This window comes from Stegodyphus dumicola, chromosome 8, assembly GCF_044657685.1.
Source record: "Stegodyphus dumicola isolate Sdum_Otavi_A_Nest chromosome 8, ASM4465768v1".
NCBI classification, from domain to species: Eukaryota; Metazoa; Arthropoda; class Arachnida; order Araneae; family Eresidae; genus Stegodyphus; species Stegodyphus dumicola.
In genome coordinates, this window is record NC_140775.1 from 126,968,915 (window position 1) to 126,991,554 (window position 22,640).

Sequence of the window (22,640 nt, forward strand, 5' to 3'; positions counted from 1 at the left end):
TAAGTCCAAAACAGAGTAAATTGATTTATTACATAGCTTTGGTAAAATCTCCTTAATTGTTGGAATCAACACGTGTTCTCTTTTTATAGCTTTGTTAAGGTCTTGAGGATCAAGGCACATTCTTAAGGATCCATTAGCTTTTTCAATTATTACTAGATTGCTAACCCAGTTCAAAGGTTGATCAACTTTTGCAATAATGCCCTGTCTCTCTAATTCGCTTGATTTTAATTCAAGTTTAGGTTTTAAACTAAGTGGTACTCTACGTGGTGGTCTCACTACAGGAGCTATCTTATCATCAACCATGATTTTACACAATTCACTAAATTTCCCCACACCTTCAAACACTTCTGAATTATTAATAATAAATTGATCTTTAGATGGAGGTAAAACAATTGTATACTGATCCAACTTACCTTTAATTGATATTCCAACCTTATTTATAAACTGAATTAAATTAAGTTTAACACATGCATCAATTCTTAATAATGGACGTATATGCTTGCTAGAAACAATTAAAAACTCTAGAGTATGATCCACACCATCTGAGGAACACTGTAACATTAATGACCCATCAGGTTTAACCTTGGACCCCCCCCCAAATGCTTCTAATACAGCATTACACTTTTTTAAAATAAGATTAGAGTTCTTAGCACTCAGTGTTTCGTAAGTTTACACAGGCAAAACATTCACTTCAGACCCTGTGTCCAACTTAAAAGTCACAGTTGTCCCTTCAACAATTAAAGTTTTAGTCCACTCTTTTGTAGATGTTGAGCATACACTTTTAGTTCTTTGAACATTTATGGAATTCACGAAGAATTCATTATCAGATTCACTATATACATCTCCGTTACAGTTTGGATGTGCTTCAGTCTGCACATAGTCGAAAAGTGATTTAGTTTGCCACAATTAAAGCATTTTTTCCCATATGCCGGACACTGTCCATTAACGTGATGTCTGTTGCATTTTTTACATAAAGATGTCTCAGTATTTGAAGTGTATTCATCACTCCATCCTCTGTGCTTCCTCACTGCTAAGGCTGCATTGGCTCCTCCTGTCCGATGTTGCTTCACTTTTTCTCTAGTTACGCTGTCAACATTGTGTTCTCTTAACGTTTGAGCACGAGCTTTGCTCAATTCAGCTGCTTTCCCTAATTCAATTGCTTTTTCCAAACTCAGATTATTTTCTCGCAGCATCCTCTCTTGTAAACTGGCATCTGATACTCCAAGGACAATGCGATCACGTATGACTAAGTCACTCTGCTCACCAAATTCGCAAGATTTTACAAGTTTTTTCAGGTCAGTTACAAAACAATCAAAAAGTTCCCCTTCTTCTTGTTTTCTCTTATTGAATAAAAATCTCTCCATCGCAACATTTTTTCTAGGTGTCGTGAAAGCTTCAAACCTCTCAAGCTCTTTTTCATAGTTACCCTGATCTCTTGTTGAAAGATTGAATGTGTTGAACACTTCAACTGCTTCCTCAATAGCGGCATTTAAAAATAAAGCAACTTTCACATCTGAATCTTTTGAAGCATTTCCTGAAGCTTTCATATAAATCTGGAACAGCTGCTTGAATCTGCGCCAGTTTTCAGCTACATTGCCGTCGAAACTTAGGCCTTGCGGTGGGCGACAAAATTCCATCTTGCGTCTGCTGAGAGGAAAAACAACCAAGGGGATTGATTGCCTGGCAATTAGTTGTAATACTATTCCACACGACTACGCCATGTTTTAATCATATTAATATTAACACTTTCACATAGCACATTGTTTATTCCACACGAACATTAACTGACAATTACTCACTTCAGTTTGACCAGCAACTAGTGTGTTGCCACATATATGTAACAACGTTAATGATTTTGTGTCCTTAAGAAAGAAAAGCATGTATTCTGGAGTTATCAACTGATACTTACGAATGGTTCTCCCCTCCAGCTTATTAATGTAAAAAACAGAGGAAAAGAAATCGATCCGCCTTTAACTTTGCCATTTCGTAATGTCAAAGGTGCTTCTAAATCCAAAATGTTTCTGTCCCTTACCTTGCCCCTTGCAGTGGCGTAGCGAGCATAACTGGCGCCCGGGGCAAAATGCCTTTTTTGGCGCCCCCTCCCAAAAAACACTTACAGTAATATAATGTATAGAATATATTCGTAATAACAAAATAATGCAAATAATAATAAAATGCTGAATCTGCCATAAAATACTCTAAAATGTATTAAGAACAGTCACTACCTAACTACACTAGCATTGGATTCGGAAATGTATCTGTGTCGGCGGAAAAATCAGACATACGATGATCTAGAATTAGTTAAAAAGATATTATTTATTTTACTTATTTATATAACTGTTTTTAAAAAGTACAGTTTTTAAACAATTAAAATTTTAATATATATCATAGATAAGTAGATATATTTATTAATAACAATATAGCATTATAATACATTAATATAATTAATTACTATGTATACATTTTTCTTGTCTTGGATGAAGCAAATTTATCAGTTACTTCATTAAAGTCGGTCATTTAAAATTTTTCTCTTTCCACATTTAAAAATGCTAGATGGCTTAGGGTATCTTGTCATATTGTTGATTGTAAAAATGATGCCAAAATTTATTTTAATTTGCTGAACAAACGTTCATTTGATAATGAAATAGTAAGGAGTATTTGAAGTGCTACTCTTTGGTTTGGAAAAACATTTTCTCCATAGATCCATAATGAAGTTTTAGGTTCAGTTTCTTTTCTACTGCGGAATAACATCTTGCAGACATTCACTGCTCAAAAGAATTAGAGGACAGTGCGAGTTCGGTATTAAATAAACATATAATAGACAACCTTTGTAACAAAATTAAATAGAGAAGATTATAAAGGAAATTTATAACGTTTACAAAGTTAGGAATATGCAAATTTAGTCTGTGACGTCGGAAACTGTGTGTTTTAGATAAGGAGTAAGGAGCGACCTGCAGCATTCCTTTTTAGTAGGAGACTAAAAACAACTGACACGCGTTGAATGCTTTGTAGCAGTGAATATACGATGTCTCAGCAAGATGACTTAGTTTAATCGGTAACCAAGACCATCAGTCGTTTACAGGATAGTCAAACGCAATCCATTGTAGCGGAAGCGTTACGAGTTTCCTAAAATGTCATTTCCAGACTATGGAATCGGTTTTTTTAGAAACTGGATAAGTTTGAGAAATCCGGGACAAAGTCGTGTTATCGTTTTAAAATAAAAAAACGGGAGTTATACGTACATTTCGTTTAAAAAAATAAAAATATATCTCTGTTTTAGAGAAATAAAGTGGTCAGAAAGAACATTTTGTATGCGGAGATATTTGGTTAATGTACTGCAAACATTTTATTACACATTTTATCACACAAATCAAGAAAATAAGTAATTAATTATATTACAATAATTATTAATTTTAAATATATTTTCCAGAAATCGATCGAAATAAAAATTGAAATTTTCTGGAAAATCTTGTTTTGAGACCATTTGGCGACCCTTTGCGAGCGGCGCCCGAGGCATCATACACCCCCTTGCCCCCCCCCTTCGCGACGCCACTGGCCTCTTGGTGCGACTGCACAGGTTGCAAGTACCATCGTTTTTTACATGCAGATTCTTCCTTATTTAATTTCTTTAAAAGTAATACAGGGTGAGATTATTTGGTGGTAACAATTTGAAAAGTTATGCACCGTTTATAGCGAACCAACGAAATACAGGTTATATTAAATTCTAAGAATCATTCACATTAATAAATTCAATTTCAAATTGAACATTAGGACTGATTTTTGGACTTGCGTTTAATGGAAAAGCTAGTAAGAGATTCAATATATGAACAAAATTAAACGCTACCGGAATGACATATTATGAAAATTACGAACTGCAAATAATACACGATTTCTCTTAACTTGCAAAGTTCATTCCAAAGTACCAGAATCCTGCCTAATTACTTCCTTGATTTATACTTGGAAAATATGTCCACTGATTATTCGATCATAATGCGAATTATACAGAAACAAATTAATATATAAAATAAGTAATTTATAATAAATAGTTACAATTAATTTCCACTTCCACCGCTTTTTGATTTGGGATTGCAAAAAGGAGAAACCTTTCCTTTAGGGGATCGCCTTTAATAATTTTCAGGTTTGAGACTAAGGAATACAAAGAAACTTTTCCTATTTTCCTCTCACTGCTATCACTAAACTGGGGTAAGTCATGAAGTTATTATTTCATAGTCGAATGCTGGAATTTTGACTTTTGCAAACACTTGAATTTAGCTATTTCAGGTGCTTCCAAGGGCCTCCTATCTGCGTCATACAGAGAATTGCGTTACTGCACCATATAAGTAGGGGCCCCTTAAAAACTTAAAAGAAAACGAATTCTATTATCTACATATAACTTAAAGATTCTAAAGTTAAAAGTAAATTGGAGTCAAATCAAAGCTATTCCTCAACTATATTAATATTAACAATCGTGTAAAAGAGGTTTAACACAAAATCAAAACATATCAAAATTAAAATAAGATTTTATAGTAGTACAAATTCTAAACATAAAAATGAAAAGCAAAAGGGAAAAAATACAAGATAAAAAATATAAAAATAATAATTAATCTTCTTTTGTTGAAATTCTAATTCCGAACTCATCAAGGGAAAATGAATTAATATATATGTAATGGAATCCGTCTTTTAAGTTTAAACATGTAAATGTAGTTCAGCAGGACATTTAAGGGGCCCCTAAGCCTTCGGGCCTTATGCGACGGCATTCCTTGCATACCCTTATTTACGCCACTGATTCTCGTAGATTTTATGTAAAGTAACATCGATTGATCGATGTGTATTTTTTGCATTGAAGAGGGGGGGGGGGGGAAACTGCAGTTTTTGACACCATTAGGAGTCACATTAAAAAAAGAGATTTTTCTGTCTAGTAGAAAAGGTTAGGCTATTAGAATATGACAGAGTAGATGAGGGCTATTTGCCTAAGGTGAGGAATGCTTTTGTGAAGGATTTTCGTAGGAAAACTGACTCGTATTCGCATTCCACAGGTGGAAAACCATGAAAACAAATCACGCGCTCAACATTGTCGCCTGGGATTGAATACCGGTTGAACTACCAGTATTCGGCTGCCACAGGTAGGACCTTTACCTGGTCTTTGTAACTGTAACTGTCGTTTACAGTTACAAAGAGCCTTTTGCTTAAGAACTGTTTATCATCTCTTTCCTTTCCCGATGTTAGGTTTTTGTCGTTATTAGGGGACGTTGTTTACTGTTGTTTGATTTCAATGAATAAAGGCAAAGCAGACAAAGCCTCTCAACTTGAAAGATAAAATGCCTTCAGGTAGGATTTATAGGAAACTGGTTCGCTTTCGTTTCATGCATCAGAGAATTTCATGCATCCGAATTTTGTTTATGTTTCTTTCATTTAGCTCAAAACATACGAGTACTCTCTATTTTAAGAAAAGAATGTTTTGGGGGAGTACTTTATAAGAGTAAATTACTTGTATTGATGTTACACAGGGAGGGAAAATCACGAAAAGATCCGTACAGTTAGCTTGTTCATCAGTTTTCGGAGCTAGGTTTAACTACTGTGGTTTAATGAACTTAATCACTTGTGTTTTAATGGGCCTCAAGAGCTTTACATTTTTGTTGATCAGGCTAATTTATGTCGAAATCGTACGAAATTTACAAAAATTTTAAAAACTGCTTTCTGATGAAATATTCCTGTAATTTTGATTTATCAGAAATTTCGAAATGTGTCAGGTTTCTAGAATATGTGTACGTGTGAGCATATAACATTTAAATTTAGTCATTTTAAACATAAATCAGATAGCATATCTTTTATGATACATTGAGTAATCTTCAGTGCTATGTAATTAATTCCCTAAATATGAAAGTATGTGAAACTTAAATTAGGAATTATAGCAAATCATTCCATAGAAATATGCTATGCCTGTATTAGTCTAGAAAGGATCAATTATGCGTAAATATTGTAGTAGGCATGTCAAGTAACAATTTGTCAGCAGTATAGATATCATTAATTTAAAGGAGATAATTACGATATGTGTGCCTTTTGTATTAGCATAGTTTTGCTCCCGTTACTTCTAAGCTAAACATATCACTTGAAATAAATTTCTTTTTAAAATCAGAGGAATATTATCAACAATTCTTCTTTATAAGTATAAAGTTTATCCTTTACTATATAAATAACTGAAATACTTAAATTTGACATTCTAATAAATATTTTATCTTAACTTTTTGAAAAATTGAATTTCGTTTAAAATGTATGAAAATGAATTAAATCCTGAATTTTTTCCAGTCTTATGATAATAAAATTTTAGAATCATCAGTTTGTATATCCGTATATATTATAAGAAAGTATTTCATTCTTTTTTGAGGGCTCTTGTGATGTAAGTGATAGTAGATAGGATTAGAATAGGATAGTAGATAGGATCACTGCTGAATTTTCGCATTTCTTGCTTCGAAAAAATCCAAGGTCCGCCTATTATTCCGCCTTTCGCAAATTTTCCAAATTTACTTTTTCTGGTATCGCTTTTCCATTGCAGTATGTTGATAGGTGAAACAACCCCGTAAAACGTTTTTTACGTAATTTACATTCAAGTTACTTTAAAACACAATTTTCGGAATTAAACTTCCTACATAAGGGTTCTCTCGTTTTTGATACTTCTACTAAATTTATATTAGGAGATAATATAATCAATATTTCTTTAGTATTATATTTCCTTAGTAAAGATCTTGATTATATTATTTCCAATTATTATGATTATTATCTCCAATTATTATCTTATTATGATTACTTTGCGCAAGTGTTAGAAAAACTTGTTTTCGAACTAAGTGAATTTTAGATCATTCAACATTATATATACATATATACCGCATTTTATAATTTCATTACACAAAAGTTTTATATCTTAGAGAGTATATCTTTTCTAGTAGATTTCGTATTGCTTGAATTTTGGGGGAAAAGGAAATTCAAAATTTCTACAAATAAAAAAAAAATTTACTTTCTTCCGTTCAGTGCTGTATCTCTCTACTGACGAATTAACACCAATAGATAGGCTGTTTTCTCCCGAAGGTTCGGCCTTTGTGTAAACTATTAGGGGAAAACGGAAAAGCAATAAAATAATTTTTCATTTATGAATTGGCATCTTCAAAAAGCATCGACTCAAAGTGAGTAAAAGATGACCTACTGGGAAGATGTATTTTAGCATAAAATGGTTTGCAAATCCAAATAACATTAATGTAGAGAAATTTTTATGGATGCAATAAAGAACTCTAAGATAAAAGTAAGTAAGTAATAGGGGGCGATGTAGGGTGTTTTTCGCTACTTTTAATTTTTAGAATAGGGCCCCAAACATATTACTGTCGACCCTGTATATAGATTTGCTAACTTTAGTAAAGCACGCGATATCTATCTTCTAAGATAGAAATATTCCACTTCCGGCGAACTTTCTAAGGAAAGCTTACATGCATTTAGGTTTACATATAGAGAAATATCATGAAAATTCCATGCAGCTGATCTATTCCGTCGCTGAAAATAGAAGCTTACAAGAATTGATAGTGTTGCGTTGCTCCAGCGACTAGATTTCTTAATTTGATTTTGGAACTAGAAATATAATTACAAAGATCTCCACTAGATGAGATCATAATTCATAATTTTTTTCACACATATAAAATTTGGTTAAAAATGTTTCCTCGTTTATAAATTATAGAAGTTTTTATTTCAATAATTCCTGATATTTTAAAGGAAAATTTCCATGTATTTTTTTTCCCTTGTAGGTAGTTTAAATAATCGTTGATTGAAACCACACTAATTTTAACAATCTGAAAATGACACAAGTGACGTGAACTCTTTCATAATTATATTACTCATTAGCATTTAAAAAAACTTAACTTGGGTTGAAGATTACCTCAGAAGAGTTTTTTTAATTTCTTAATTTAGATGCCATACAGTCTGGTAATACATATCTAATAATACATAATAATAAGTCTGGTTATACTACAGCCATATCAGTGGCCGATAAGACCGCTAAATATTAGTTGTTCGATTTGGATTCAAACTCAGAGGAACGAATGCGATGGCTGTATGGTATTTTTCCATGTATAACATGAGTATGAGCTATTCGTTAGAAAGTCCTCTATGAAGGCATCTTTCTCCTTAAAAGCAGATAGTCCTCGTGTGTTTTGCTGTATTCAAATAATCCTAACCTTCAAACTATGGCACCTATCACTCTAAATCAAGATGAAAGCTTACTAAACAAGATTTTTAAATCGGGCTGTGGGGGTTCCAGTGGCCAATCGCTAAAACCGCTGAATACTGGTAATTCGACAGGGGTTCAAATCCTGACGAACGCGCTTGTTCTATGAAAAAAACTGTAAACATCAAATCGAGTGCGATTACGAATATTTTAAAATAGTTAACATTTTGAGCGGGAAACCTTTTTTAATATGTTCATAAGCAACTGAAAATTAGAGGAGGAAAAATTTTTTTAATTCACATAAAACTTTGCCGATTTCTACAGCAATTTATATAACTGCGTTTTTAAAACCTTCTGCTAAAATATGAAGAGTTGTATTTGTAGAGCATTTATTAGTGAGATCTGTAATTATATACTCTGCTTTTAGTTTTCATAATCTTTCATTGATCAGAATAAAGTCATTATTCTGATCCTGTAAAATTCCTGTACAGTTTTATAACAAGAATAATAGATTCTTAAATAACTAAATCAAGTAATCGAATCGCATTGTCAAAAGTATCAGATTTATAAATTTATCAAGAGAGCCGCGCTTTTTTATTATTCGTGATATAAATTTGTAGAAATTTTTTAAAGAGAATTATTTAATCACGTGTTCCCAGTAAATTATATAATACATAATTTTTCTCATTTTAATTCATTAATAATTTTATGAGTCATAAATAAAAGTTTATTTTGTAAAAACTTGTTTATTTTATTCAATAATTGTTCTAAAACGGAGATTCTTAATTCCTTTTATATATACATTCACTTTGTAACTGGTAATAAATTTGTTTCCTTAGAGTCAGTGTTAGGCCTTTATCTCAAAACATCAAGAAGACTTCTCCCCGCGCTAATGACAGCCATTACCCATTGTCTTCAGGGGTGCGTGGATCCTTGTCCCCTTAGGCAATGGGGGTTGGAAGACGTACAAAAATACGAGCTAGTCGTTTTTGGAGTATCTTTTCACTATTACGAAAACACGGGACGATCCGTTTTCGAGGGTACATTTAAACTAACAATAATCCGTAACGAACCATCAAGAGACCTGCATAAAAGAACGAGAAAATACGGGTCAAACCGTTAAATCCCTCAACCACCAGCAAACTCTATGAAGAGATTCGGTTTCATAGTATAAACTATGCGCGCAGCTATGAAGCCAGCCGCTAAGTTTGATGGTAAAGGTTCCGTGATGACCTTCCTGGAGCAGCTGGCACGGCATTTTACTTTATCCCGTAAATCAGCTGCAGGAAGTTACAATTGCTGCGGCAAATTTAAAAGGCCAGGATGCCTATTCTATGATCACTGGATCTGCCCAGGCAGCATGCATTCGTAAATTGCACGAGAAAAATACGTGCAATTTACGAATGGCCTTTCGTATAAAAAACGTTCAAGTTGAACGTAAAAATATCATAAAAAGTGTCCAGTGGCAATTACTAAATATTTACGTTATACTATACGTAACTTTTACGTAAAATTTAGGTATATTTACGCGAGAGACTACTGTTTATTCGCAACTTTTACGTATAATATACGTAAATTTCAGGGATTTACGTATATTTTAGTACAAATTTACGTATATTTATCGCATATACGTAAATCTCAATTTTGTGCTTCCCGTATGCGTATATATTTAGTAAAAATTTACGTAAATTTCCCCGATTTTTTACTGTATATAAACGTATATATTAGGTAAAAATTAAGGTAGATATTCTCCGTAATTTACGGTACAAAAACGTATATATTTGATAGTAATTGACCTAAATCTTCCCTATGTTTTCTTTGCATATGCGAATGACTGGTAAAAATTTAATCCGATGTATTCTCTACTTTACTGTGTATAAATGCACATTTTTTGGTAAAAAATTTGCATAAATCTCCAACTACCTTTTCACAAAATGTACTTATTTTAATCTCATATTTTTTATATAAATCTATGCAAAAACTTTCTGTATGCTATGATTAAAAGGTAAAATAATTTTTATATCAAATTCTTACATATCTGCCTTTTAGTTATGTACAGCAATATGGAATATATATAACTGGAAAATTTAAATGCACTAGTAAATGCAAAAAAAAAAAAATTCTATTAAAAAATTACATAACACTTAAAGGCTAAAAATGACTTTTAATATTTCATTTCAAAGTGACTACAAAATATGCAATAAATTTCGTAAACATCAATTCTGTGTTTTAAATCAATTAATGCTATCGTTCATTTGCATTTTGTTTACTAAATTCATTTCATAAATTTAAATTTAGTAAAAAACTGTAACAAACAGTTGTTTACTAAATAACACTTTAAATAAATTATTTGCTTTTCCGAAGGACATTTTCTTATGCCATGTAAATGAACGATAGCATTAATTGATTTAAAACATAGAACTCAGGTTTACAAAATTTATTGCATATTTTGTAGTTACTTTGAAATGAAATATTAAAAGTGATTTTCAGCCTTTTAGTGTTATGTAATTTTTGAATAGAAATTAATTTTTTTGCATTTAAATTTTCCAGTTATATATATTCCATATTGCTGTACATACCTAAAAGGTGGATATGTAAAAATTTGATATTAAATTAATTTTAACTTTTAATCATAATATGCAGAACATTTTTGCATAATTTATATAAAAAATAAGCACATTTTACGAAAAATGCAGTAAATAGGTAATTGGAGATTTATGCAAATTTTTTACCAAAAATGTGCACTTATACACAGTAAAGAGGAGAAGACATAGGAATAAATTTTTACCAGTCATTCGTATATGCAAAGAAAACATAGGGAAGATTTAGGTCAATTATTATCAAATATATAAGTTTTTGTACTGTAAAATACAGGGAATATCTACGTTAATTTCTATCTAAAGTACAATATAGTTAATTAACAAATTCAGTAAACGAATGTAGGACAAAAGAAAACATCATATGTTTAGATTATTTGAATGAGTGTGCTAAATTTTAAAATTGTTAAATATAGACCAGGAAATTGTAGAAAACTTACCTTTTCCAATAGTTTACCAAGTTTATTTTCCTTGAAGATGAATGTTTAATGTCATAAATATTTCATTCATATCTTCAGATAATACACAAATATATACGTATTTATTTATTAACATTCAGTTTATCCCAAACATGTTAAAGAAAATATTAATTTGCATGCAAGTTAATCGAGTAACTTCTGTTTTAATTACACACATAATTATGATATGTAAAAATTTTACATTTATCAGTCAATCTTGCAATGTATTGTAATCTATTATTGTTGTCTTTCTCAGTTTAAAATCTTATAAATATATTAGATCAGTACTAACTAAAAGTTCACCTCTACAAAAGAAATGCTTTATTGAGGTATTTTTTAAAAAGTTCCCTTTTACAATGTAACTGTTAATTTCATAAATAAGTTCATAAAATTATGCAAATTCAAAATTACCTAAATATGTTCTTTATTTTATCTTATATACCAGATAAAATTTTAAAAAGTTAATTTGTTTAGGAATATTGTGTGTGTGTGTATTTAATTCTGGCAAAGCACGCTAGGGCTATCTGCCTAAGGGGAGGGATGCCTTCGTGGAGGACTTTCTAAGGGAAACTGGCTCGTATACATGTTACACATGGGGAAAACCACGAAAACGCCCATGCAGCCAGCCCGTTCGCGGGATTTGAACCTCGGACCGAACTACCAGTGTACAGCGACTTTACCGCTCGGCCGCTGGTGGGCTGTTTAGGAATATTGAAGTTTTTAAATATTTATCTCGTGACTTTTTCTATAACATCATTATAAATGTACATGTTGATGTGGACATACCAATTATTTTTTTTTCATCAAATAGCTTTACGGTATTAAATGACTTAAAAAGAGGCCACTGGACAAAAGAAAGCAATTAGGAGTTGGCTAATTTTTTATTAATTTGTTGTCAAATGCTGTGCATTTTAGATTATGCTCATATGATGACAATGAGTTATTTAAATTATAGAATTATTATGAACATATCCCACATAAATTAACAAGTATAAAATTTCAAGTTGTTTGAAGTATTATGAACTGTAATACTTGCAAAAGAAATACACATGAAATTAATTTAAGAATTAGGTTTATTTTACAGGTATTCGAAAACTGCAATTACTGTTAAACAATTAAATCTGAAGAGCATATTTTTTTCAATAATAAAATTCAACATAGACTTCATGCAGCTTTGCCATATTTGTTCTATAGTTCGGTGTCTTTAATATCCTGCTCGATTTTTGTAAAAGTGAATTCTTTGTCACCCCAGTGTTTTGAGAACAGCTCCTAAACAAGAAAAAGAAAAATTTGTAATAATTTCACACTTCAGATGTTTTCAGTTTTTAAATATAGTTGAAGTATTAAAAGATGCATATAAAATGCACTGAGTATTTCATATTTAAAAATTTACATTTCAGTAATTAAAAATTTAATTTCATATCACACAGTAAGCTTCAATTATATACCTTACACAATGCCTAAAATTTCAAGTAAAAAATACTTAAGATTTGTTTAGAACTGCAAGGTTGAGAAAGTCTTTAATGGCTATGTTTGTATTTAAGTACATGAGAAAAAACTTGATTTTGTATTAATTATATTGCATTAGCCTTTTCAATTTTACTCCTACATATAGTAAAGAATATTTGCTTTTTTACAGATAACTTTTTCTTAAATAAAGAGTAAGCAGAAAACTAATCACAACACTATATACATATAACAGAATACTTCATAAACATATACATGTCATTAACATACGTATATGCATTAACAGGCTATTTGACACGTTTCAATAAACCAGAAACCAATACACAATCAAAAGTATTATCAGTAAACTCCTCCAAAATCAGAGCAAAAATCTTTAATTATGATAACAATGGCATCTCAGTTTGCAATATAAAATATTATTTCTACATTCATGTGCATTCTAAGCAAACAGAAAGCTGAATAACAATAAAATTATAAATACCATAAAAAAGTTAAGAGCCACGTAGAATGATAGCAAGACTAAATGAAGTCTTCCTTCAAAAATCAATTTAAATTCAAAAATTTGCCTTCCTGTTTAACATCTCAAAATAGAGTTACTGCTTTCACTAACTAAATTTTCTGTCTTGGCAAAATAAAAATTGTCACTTCTGTTGCAGGAAATATTTGCTGCAAACTTTGTATGCAAATAATCCAGTGAAAAAATTTTAATTGTGACTTGAATATTTTCTTTATTAAATAAATGAAAAATTGCCACATAATATTAATTTATGATCCACATGAAGCTTTTTACCTTTACCATATCATGCAGCTATTTTAAAATATATATTCTCATATAAAAGCCACAGAATTTTTTTACCAATATTAATATAGTATAAATCATTAATAAATCTTCTAAAAACAGCCCCAAAATTTCTGAATTTGATACCCAAAACATAATTCTACGTAACTGTTAATGTATGCACTTGCTTGCACATACTTAAAATGGATTATACACACAAAAACTTAACATATTAACTTTAATAAATTCTTAATTAGCAGAATGACTCAATTAAGGCAAAATATGAAAGAAATCTACCTGATGGAATAGTTGTAAAATATATATTTAAAAAAAGCTAATATTGTTTACCTTACACATGGCAGAAATTGAGTAAACTGTATGCAGCTGGGTTATTTATTAAGAATAGAAGTTAGATCAAAGTACCAAAGTCACACTAGGGCTTTAACCATTTGGGTGCAAAGAAGCACCTCAATTTAAAAAAGCTAATAGAATTTTATAACTTTTACAATCTAGTACAAATATTAGACACATAAACAACACTAAATGCCATTATTTACTTGCCTATTTTTCTTCTTTGTGTACTTTTAATTTTTCAGGATATGATTTAGAAACAGAGTTATGGTAAAAATGTATACTGGTAAAAAAAATATTGCTGAAACTGATAAGTCCTTTGAATTATATACTATAGTGCAAAGAGGGATGGAATATGTGACTAAATATGATAAATCAGATTACAATAACATTAAACAAATAACATGAAAAACTGAAAAAAGAAATTTTATTTGAAATTATTTTTTAACTCATGGAAAGACAGACAGTATTTCCAACTTATTAAATTCAATTATATTTTACCTTCGTCACACCAATATTGTTAAGAGAGTTGTATTTAAAATCGGTGCTAAGCTAAAGCCGCTTTCTTGCCTAATTTTATACTATTGAAAATACCGGTAATTGTCAAAGTTATTCGTACTCAATATGTGCAAGATTATTAATGAGCTGCCAAGCCGCAGTTAACCATCTAATATACTACATTCAACATTATTATTTTTCTTTTTGAATGTCAGGTTTTCATTATTTCTGCCAATATATCTGTAACAGGACATAAAGATTGAGTTAATGTAGAATAGAAAATTACCTTGCAAGTTAGCACCTTTACCTTAGTGGCAGTACTTCATTCTCTAGGAAAAACATTTAAATTATTATACTTAAACAAAAAATTCATATTTGTTACAGCAAAACATTATTAACACAATAAACCAGAGTTGAATGCAAATCTAGTTTAACTCCATTCTTGAAAACTAGTTTATTACTTTCAATTTAATTTAAAAATAATAAAAAATAAGGTATGTATTATGATGACTACCTACATATCTCGCCTAAACTGGCAATCCTTGTAGGTTATACAGGTTAACCCTAACATAGGTTATAGAGGGTACTAAGATAGAGAGTATTAATCCCACACTAGGGACTCTAACATTTGGTAGGAATAGTTTGAAAAGTGAAACAGATATTTATAGTGAACCAATGCAAAACAAAAACAATAGTTCTTTAGGGACAAAGCCCCTTTGGACTAATAAATACGAGTAAATTAACAGCTTTTAGCTATTTTTTTCTCTTTGTAAAAAATAGACATACAGAATATTTTTAGAAAATAACAGTACTTTAAGCATGCATTTTCCACATATTTAACACGATAATTCATTCTAGCTCTGTTGCAATGCTGGCAAAGGTACTCCTCTATTAGGACGGGATTCAGAAATGTACAATGAAACCTCAAGATACGAGGAAAGTATGAGCAAAATACGAGCATTAATTCGAGTAACAAGCAATGAGCCAGGCTGTTGGTATGGGTGGTGTCATTTCCCTACACGGCTCAACTCGGGGAATCCCATCGTCAGATCACTCAGTGTTCTTTTATATACATGTTTGTGCACTTGCAAGTTAATTGTTTTGACATTTAACGTGAAAATAATTATTTCAAGATGCCTCGCAAGAAGATTGTTGCCTCAGATAGTGCTGCAAAGAAAAATTAGAAGGCCATGGCCATCGATATCAAGAAAGAAATCGTAGATAAACATAAGCATGGTGACGGAATTGGGGAAGACTTGCGGCCTTTCAACATCGAAAATCTATACTATTCTGAAGAAGCAGGAAGAAATTAAGAAACCTGATGTAGCCAAAGGAATTATCGTTGCTTCCAAGCACCATAAAAGTACTCCTAGATGTTGAGAAGCTGTTGTTGGTGTGGATTAACGAGAAGGAGTTAAAATGTTGGTAACAAAGTTAAACTATTGTTATATTATTTACCAGTGTTATTTATTAGGAAAAATTGACTTGATATTAAAATGTTGATATTTTTTGGGGTGTGGAACGGGTTAACTGAATTTCCATTATTTTCAATGGGGAAGCTTGTTTCTAGATACGAGAAATTCGCTATACCAGTTGAATGCTGGAACGAATTAAACTCGTATCTCGGGGTTCCACTGTAGATATGTAAGCATGTGTATATGCATGTATGCGCATATATGTGTATAAGTATACACATACATACATAAAAGAATATACACATGCACACACGAGCACCTACATTTAAAAATGCATGCATATAAACACACATTTCTGAATCTGGTCCTGATAACAGAAGAATACCTACATGAATCATTGGATTTACATTTATCAGTTTTATTAGAATTCTTAAATGCAGAAAATTTACATTAATCAGTTTTATTAGAATTCTTAAATGAAATCTTCACTATCCAAAAATTCAGTTTCATTTCCAGCTGAAACTGTATCAGGACAATCTCATTTATATTATTTCCCTCTAACAACTGAACATTTTGAAAACCTTTTCTATTCCATGGAAAACTAATGCTACATTAAACATACATTTTCTAAATCTGAAAATTTTAAGTTAGCTTAGAAACTGTAATCATTCTTAAAAAAGTTTGACTTATGCAGATGTTAGATCAATAAAATTACTTTCCTGTGAAAAAGTAATATGGCATTGAACAACATGATTTTACACATCAAGATATACTGAGTGAAAATTCCTGAAATGTTTTATTTCTTGGTATCTCTGCAAGAATTGTATAAATAAGACTACCTCCATTTTTTTTTAAAAAAATGTTTAGTAAATACTATGAAGAAAATTGGTTACATTATTTACAATTCATAATTAATAGAAAATAAATCATTTCTTAGCTTATCAGAATTTATTTTTATCACATTCATAAACAGTACTAATTTAAACAAACATACCATTATGATTTCAATAACTATGAAATAGAAAATCCAAATCTGCATCTTTGATGGTCTAGTACAAGGGTCTCCAAACTACGGCCCGAGGGCCACATCCGGCCCGCGGACAGATTTTGTCCGGCCCATGGAGAGCTATCATACTTGAAAACTCCTTTTAGAGAACATATTTTTTATAGCAAATTAAATTTAGTTTACTGAAGTATTCTAATTTTATGTTGAATAATTATTAATATGACATCTACATTGATATGGTCATGGGCTAACTACTCATAACATTGTTGTAGGCTTATTGTTATTGTTTTTGTGATAAGTTGGATAAAGAAACACAGAATTGTAATGAGTAAAGACATGTATAATATGCAGAAAATTTAACTTCAGTATATAATAACTAACAAATTATTGAAATGAATCCAACTAACATTTTATACATTTTAAATAAAAACATAACTTATAACAAGCATAATGACATATGAAATACTAATGAGATTTATGTAATTGAGATTTTCCACTGACAATAGTTTGTAGTTGTGGACTAATTTTACTTGTACCAATTATTAAAAGAGATTTAAGATGCTCATCAGTTAATTTAGATCTGTAAACATTTTTTGTGTACTTCATTTTGGAGAAGGTCTTCTCACACAAATAAGTAGTACCAAAAACAGAAAACAGCCCACGAGCAAATTTATGCAAATTATCAAATTGTGTCAGTGGAAGACTCTTATAAAATTCCAACAAAGATGAGTTTTAATATTTGTTCTTAATTATATCACTGCACTGTAGATCAATCATTTCCATTTGAAGTTCCGGGGCTAGGGTTTCAATGTCAGTATCAAAAGGATTCTGACAAATCTTAATTTGATTCGCAATGGCATCAAAGTCCGAGAAACGAGTATCAAAATTTATTTTCAAAGCACTCAAAGTTTCGATTGCAAAATCGATAGGAAACTCAGTCTCAGTGGTGTGGCTGAATATTTCACATGTTTTAAAATGTGAAAAACATTTACTTCGTAGTTGTGATTGAAACAGTATCAATTTCTTCCGGAATGATTTGATATTAGTGTATAAATCAGGAAGATGCTGGTTTTCTCCTTGCAATCTCAAATTTATTTCGTTCACATGTTTTGTCAAATCAACATAGAATGCTAACTTCCACAGCCATGCGTTGTTTTGTAATTCAGTAAGAAGGCGATGCTTTTCATTCAAAAAAATTTCGATCATTGCTCGAAGTTCAAAAAAGCGCTGAAGGACTTTCCCACAACTAAGCCAACGTACGGCAGTATGATAAGTTAAGTCATTTTCTCCAATCTCTTCAATAAATTGTCGGAATTGTCTGTGATTCAGCCCAAAAGATCTGATAAAATTAACTGTTGATATGACTGGTTTCAGAACTTCAGACATATCCAAACATTTTCCGCACAAAGACTGTTGATGAATGATACAATGTAAGACTAATGGTTTTGAACCACCGTCATTTTCTACAGCCTTTGACACAAGAGCGACCACTCTTTTATCTTTCCCACTCATGTTTTTGCCTCCATCAATTGTAATACATTTCAAGTTTTTCCATCGAAGGTTCTTTTGATTAATGGCTATTTCAACTCCTTTAAAAATATCTGTACCAGTAGTTGTGCCATGAATACTATACATATCAAGAAGTTCTTCATGCACTTCATAGCTTTTATCTACTCCTCGAATATAAATCAACACCTGAGCAGTATCTGACACATCCGTTGACTCATCCAAGGCCAAAGAAAACCACTCAACATGTCCATTTTTGTCGAACAGTTGAGAGGATATATTTTCAGCGATGTTTTCTACCCTTCGATCCACAGTGTTTGCTGACATACTGACAGTTTTTAATAAATTTACCTTTTCAGGGCATATTTCTTCAGCTACTGCAATTATGCATTCTTTGATCATTTCTCCATCGGTGAATGGTTTTCCACGTTTTGCAATTCCAAGAGCCACACGAAAGCTGGCACGAGTTGCAGCCTCTTGTTCAGTTTTGAGTTTTGTAAATGAAGATTGCTGCGATTTCAATCCGCGCTTCATAGCTTCGAATTTTTCTGTCCGAAAACTTCCTGTATATTTTGAGTAATTTTGAAAATGTTTTGTTTCATAATGACGTTTAATGTTATATTCTTTGAGAACGGATATGCTTTCATTGCAAATCAAACATAGCGCCTTGTTACTGGACTCAATTACGAAATACTGAATGTTCCACTGATCTTTGAATTTTCTACATTCACTATCAATTTTTCGCTTCTTTTCCATACTACTAAATCACACACAAAAGCAACAATTCAAATCAAAATACTGTTACAAAGATGTCTTAAACTTAAACACGCACAAACACGTTTTAAGGAGATACGCACTATTTTATTTCACAACAGTGTCATAGGAACTGACTTCTGTACGTGTTATTAGCGCCATCTGTTAGCGATAGAAGGTACTACCTATTTCTGCTTGTGTCCACCAGATGTCGTGTCACGTTACTCCTCATGGCTCGTACTCTACGACTAATCTAGAAATTACAGATAATGACAGGAAAATTAATAATATGCAGTGTTGCTGTTTTGCAGACTTTAGTCCGATTTGCAGCCTTTTTTAAACGTTGCGTACTTTTTCGGACTTTTTTTTTTCATCAGTGGACTATTTCACTTTTTACCACCGGCAACAATGATAATATGGTTTTGGCCCTCGGAACTTACTGGAGTAATCAGTATGGCCCAAAGGCTGGAAAGTTTGGAGACCCCTGGTCTAGTAGATTGGACGTCTTCGTTTACTACAATTCAGCAGGGTGCTGACTCCCCAGACTGTATTATATATATATAATTAATTTACAAGGAAAAAAGCAACAAAAATATAAACAATTTCTTGGTTTTATATAAGCATTTCTGCACATTTACAATTTTAATTTTTTAAACTATCTAGTTATATCAAAATACATGATTTAGTAAAATATAATTCAAATAATTTAAGGTTTTTTAGATCAAATACTAATTTTTCAATAAATTTTTTCATGCAAGTCTAATAATCAACATAACTATCAAGTTTTGACTTCGAAAATTATGTTTAGAGAAACTTGAAGCTGCAGTAAATAGTAATAAATTTATTCAAAACTGAAAGTAAAGCATTCTTATACTATGGCAGATCTTTTAAAACAACAAAATCAAACAAAGAAAAAAGAAATGCATTCATGAAAGGACTTAGGACTTACTTATTATTCATGAAAGGATATATTTCAGTAATTACAAGTGCATAAAAATTCAGTTTATATATATAAAAAAAATGAACACAGATTTGGAACAAAGTACCTGTGTTTCTATGGCATAAAATTTCCTTTTTTAATAGTACAATATCTTTGAGTTAAAGATTACACATTAAAGCAAATTTATAAAACTAAATTCAAAAATAAGAAATTAAATTATTTTTAGGGAAAACACTAAGCAAATAAAAAATTTTGAATTTCATAAATAAATGAAAGTTACATGCTTTATTTTTTGGCATAAGGTAGATAACATTTCCATAACAGATTTCTGAACAATTATTCATGTTAATATTGCCTTTCTTTTTCCATTAAAAGCTATTTTCTGCTTAATTACAGTATGCTTTAAGATAAATATTAAAACGTTTGAGTAAAAATAATATAACTATAGAAAGGTGTGACACATACAAACAGGAGTGACACAAACAGTAAGAAACAGACTAGTGCAAATTTTTTTCAATTTATTGTTTTGGTATTCTATGTCATTAACAGTACCAAATCCTGAAAATGAATCATTAGGCTCGTACACAAAAGAACAACACATGGAAAATTACATTTCCTACACAGACGCTATTTATAAAATTTCATATAGGCGAAGAAAGTACGAGTATTAAACACTGAAAATATAAAATATTCACTTACTTTCTTCAAATAATTAGTAACTTCGATGGATTCAGTCACAAACGCCAATCCACGAACAAACAGTATTCTTTGCGAATTTACCATTCTTTTCGACCGGCATTGCTGAGTGCTGACTTCACAAATATCCCGCCACAACCGGAAGTAGAAAGTGTCTGCTTTGCCATTGGTCAGTGAACAAGAATCGCAATGTTTTTTTTTTCTTTATAATTAAACATATTAAGAAAGCCTCTAAATTAGCATATGAAATAAACTTACTTTTGCATTATATAAATTTATATTCACAGCATCTCTGTATTAAGGTAATAATTAAATTTTTCTACGAAAAATAGAAATGTCTGCGTATGCGCATGCTCAGTGTATAATCATAAATCTGGTTAATTTTTATAAGTTAGCGTAAAATTTTGAGTTCATTTAACTGGACCCTTGTACTTATTCTGTAGATCTCCATATTAAGAATGTCTTTAACTGTTTCAGGAAAAATATAAAATTATTTATTTACATTATTTATTAATTTTTTCCTCATATAAAAATTATTAAAATCGCTATATCATTTTTTCCGTACATTAAACAAAATTTTAAAAAGTTAGCCTCATATGATTTTTATAACAGAGATTAAAGGAACTGAAATATATGTAAAATATCAGGATTCAGCTTGCAATTTTGTAGAGTTATTATTATTATTATTAAATAAAAATATTAGTATATCTTTGATTATAATTAATGATCCTTTGGTCTACATTAAACTATTGTTCAAGAAGTTAAACGTTTTCGAGCATCTTTTGCTGTATTTATTATTCTATTCCTCGACATGAAAGATTTGCTAGTCTTATTCCAATTTAATTGCCCACATTTGCTAAATAAAATAAGGAGAGTATTGTACCAAACTCAGTAAGTACACAAATTTAATATACAGCTTATTCCAGTTAAATGGGTAATAGGATTTTCATAAAAGAAATTAAATTGTGTAAATTAATGTAAGTGTTGATATGAATAAAAATAACAAATTTGATATAAGAAAATAAATGAGTTATTTTGAAGATGTTTGAATTAAGAAAATATAATTTTTTGCAAAAATGCACGTAAAGATTTAGCTCACATGTTAAAATTTATAGAAAAATTTTAGCCTCATATATGAATGCCCCTTTTTTCATATTCGTGGACAAGGAAAACAAAGTGAAATGCCAGAAATACACTAAATATTTTGAATTAATAAACTTCATTTTCAATCTTTTTAGACTTCGTATAATATCCGTAAAAGTGACGAACGAAATATACCATAAAAGCAGTAGTTTCTTTCAGAACATTCGGATTCGTATAATATGCGTAAAAGTGACGAATAAAATATACCATCATGGCGGTAGTTTTATCAGTACATTCGGATTCGTATAATTTTCGTAAAAATAACGTGTGGAAAATAACGATCAAGAGTCAACAGTAACTTCAGCCTTTTTCAATCGTATAAATTTCGTAAAAGTAACGTGCAAAAAATACCACACCCTTATTTCACCAAAATTATACGTATATTTTTGGAGACGTGCTGCCTGGGTGTCTACAACTTGAGCGAACAATATTGACTAAAAAAAACCGGTATCGACAGCCATCACAACTTATCGGAAAAAGCCATTCTGTGGTCCTCAGTTGGTGGGCGGGTAGGTCCATTTGACTTTACTGAAAGGGAACAAGGCTTCAAGGAGCTTTAGACCAATCGCAGTACAGAAGAGTGACGAATTTATAGCGCGCGCTGGCTGAAGTTCTAGGAATATTCTCCCATTATCTTCAAAATTCAATATGGCCGCCAAAATGGCGCGCAGTAGCAACATTTCGACTGAAAGGCCAGAGGTTTCGATGGTCACCAAGAAAATGTCAAAGGTGAACCTTACAAAAAACAAGTATGAAGCTATCAAAGAGTCTTTGTTAGGCTCGAAGAAATAGCAGCGTACTCCCCCCTATTTCTACCACTACTGGC

General features: G+C 31.1%; 1 long non-coding RNA gene across 1 annotated transcript; it reads right to left on the reverse strand.

The window, feature by feature from the left end:
- Positions 1-12,297: 12,297 nt before the first annotated feature.
- On the reverse strand, positions 12,298-20,798 carry LOC146995956 (uncharacterized). The gene is made up of 2 exons (XR_015042722.1): positions 20,675-20,798; positions 12,298-12,530 (listed from the first exon to the last, which is right to left on the reverse strand). It is a non-coding gene; the product is annotated as an uncharacterized LOC146995956 (long non-coding RNA).
- Positions 20,799-22,640: the final 1,842 nt, after the last annotated feature.